The sequence below is a fragment of the Eubalaena glacialis genome, chromosome 11 (genome assembly GCF_028564815.1).
Source record: "Eubalaena glacialis isolate mEubGla1 chromosome 11, mEubGla1.1.hap2.+ XY, whole genome shotgun sequence".
Taxonomy (NCBI): Eukaryota; Metazoa; Chordata; class Mammalia; order Artiodactyla; family Balaenidae; genus Eubalaena; species Eubalaena glacialis.
The window spans coordinates 7,895,757-7,898,785 of NC_083726.1; positions in this window are offsets into that span (position 1 = coordinate 7,895,757).

Below are 3,029 nucleotides of genomic sequence, written 5' to 3' on the forward strand. Positions count from 1 at the left end.
CTCTGCGCTTCCGCTGCAGGGGTACGGGTTTAATCCCTGGTCCGGGAAGTTCCACATCCTGCAGTGCGGCCAAAAAGGAAAAAAAAAAAAAAAAAAAAATGAGGACGATGAGGAAACGGTGGCTCTTTGGGTTTGGACACTTTCTAACATCACACAGAATTGGACTTTAAGATTTAGTCCAAATTCTTTCCCTATGCTATGCTGTACTCTAATTAACTGAGAATCTAACTGTAATAAGTGGGGCTCAACATATGTTAAATATATTTCTAAATTTGAGGTCCACCAGATATATGTGAAAGTCTTTCCTGATTTCTTTCTTTTCTTCAACCCTTTCTACCTCCAACCCCATATCTGTGCTATCCACAAAAACTGTTGGTTCTTTTTAAAAAATATTTATTTATTTGGCTGCACCAGGTCTTAGTTGTGGCATGCTGGATCTTCATTATGGCATGTGGATCTTTAGTTGTGGCATGTGGGATCTAGTTCCCTGACCAGGGATAGAACCCGGGCCCCCTGAATTGGGAACGTGGAGTCTTAACCACTGGATCACCAGGGAAGTCCCTGTTGGTTCTTCTCCCTCCAAAATGTATCCTGTATTTCTCCACCTCTACCACCCTAATACAAGCCACTGGTCCACTGCAGCAGCCCTCCAACTAGTTTCTTGGTTTGAATCTTCATCTTCTTTAATCCAGGCAGGTGATCTTTTAAAATCACAAACCAGATCATGTTCATTCTCTTGCTTAAAACCCCTAATAGCTTCCCCTTGCACTTTGAATGAAATCCAAACAATCGACAATAACCTGGCCCCAGCTTTCTTTTCAACCTCCTCTTGTACCATCCTCTCTACCTTTCGCTGCATCCATCCACTCACCTCTTCTTTCTGTTTTTGACTGCCAAGCTTGAGTTGGCCTCTGGGCCTTTGCACTTGCTGTTCCACTTGTATGCAATATTCTTTCCATGGCTCTTCTCATGGATGGATCTTCATCTTTTTAGATTTCAGCTCAAAGTCACCTCGTCTGGGACCTTATTTATAGTAGTTGTTCCCTCCCCTCACTCTGTATCTCTTCCCCCATTTTACAGTCCTTTGTAGCACTTCTCTCTGAAATGTTCTCATTCATTAGTTTACTTGTTTATTGCCTATCTCCTGCCACTGGAATGTAAACCTCATGAGGGCTGGGACTTAAGTCTGTCTTGTTCTCTGCTGTATTTCCAGAGCCAAGAACAGAGCCTAGCATACACTAAGTGCTCAAAGACTAAAGAGCTATTTAATGAGACTTCAAGGATTACAACAGGCTGCTGCTTTTTTCTCCCTGTTTCTTCAACGAAGATTTTTAAAATTGAGGTATAGTTGATGTACAATATTATATAATTTTCAGATGTATGACATAGTAATTCACAATTTTCAAAGGTTATATTTCATTTATAATTATTACAAAATATTGGCTATATTTCCTATATTATACAATATATCCTTGTAGCTTACTTATCTATACATAGTACTTTGCCCCTCCCCCTTTCCTCTCCCCACTTGTAACCACTAGTTTGTTCTCTATATCTGAGTCTCTTTCTTTTTTTTTATAAATTTATTTATTTATTTTTGGCTGTGTTGGGTCTTCGTTGCTGTACGCGGGCTTCCTCTAGTTGTGGCGAGCGGGGGCTACTCTTCTTTGCGGTGTGTGTGCTTCTCATTGTGGTGGCTTCTCTTGTTGAGAAGCACAGGCCCTAGAGCGTGGGCTTCAGTAGTTGTGGCACACGGGCTCAGTAGTTGTGGCTCACGGGTTCTAGAGCACAGGCTCAGTAGTTGTGGCGCATGGGCTTAGTTGCTCCGCGGCATGTGGGATCTTCCTGGACCAGGGCTCGAACCCGTGTCCCCTTCATTGGCAGGCGGATTCTTAACCACTGCACCACCAGTGAAGTCCCCCGAGTCTCTTTCTTTTTGTTGTATTCACTAGTTTATTTTTTAGATTCCATATATAAGTGATATCATACGGTATTTGTTTTTCTCTGTCTGACTTATTTCACTTAGCATAATACTTTCCAAGTCCATCCATATTATTGCAAATGACAAAATTTCATTCTTTTTTATGCCTGAGTCATATTCCATTGTATACATATACCCCATCTTCTTTATCCATTTATCTGTTGCTGGATACTTAGGTTGCTTCCATTTCTTGGCTATTGTAAATAATGCTGTGATGAACGTTGGGGTGCATGTACCTTCTTGAATTAGTGTTTTCGTTTTTTTTCGGATATACACCCTGGAGTTTTAATTTGTAAAATAGGAGTAAGACCACCTCATTGGGTTTTTATAAGAATTAGAAATAATAAATGTGCAGTGCCTGCCACATACTGGGCAGAGTAAATGGTAGTTATTATCATCCTAGTAGATGCTAGGTGGCAGCAACTAGAAAAGTAAACCTACCAAGAAGAATAACTTTTGTGAGTTGCTTAAACTTTTATTAATTTTATAAATGCACAGCCATGAATCTCACAGACAGAGAATCTGCTCCTGGCAAACAAATCAACTTATTCATCATATTATTTAGTGCCTACTCTGTGCCTGGGACCACACTGGACACTGAGGAGACACAGGTGAACAGCTCTGTCCTCATGGAGTTTACTGCCTCCTGCAGGGCGATAGTGGAAACTGAACAAACATCTAGTTCCAACTGAGAAGGAAATTAGCAGGGCACTGTGATGGAGAATAGGGAAGGGAGCACCTGCAGAGGGGGTGTGGGGAGAAGGCCTTGACTTGCAGGAGGAGAAGGAGCCAGTTAGGAGAAGAGAGTTGCTGGGGAAAGGTCATTCCAGGCACAGACACAGAATTTAGAGAGGGAGGTGAACAGCTCCAGTTGGCAGGAGAATATAATGAGAAAACTTTAAAGGTTTTAAGGAGGGGAGTAAATTGTTCAGATTATGTTTTAAGAGCTCACGCTCTGGGTGCTGTGTGGAGAATGGATTGGAGGTGGGTCAAGAGAAGCAGCAGGGAGACCAGTTAGAAGGCTCCTGGACTGATCCAGGGGAAGGAC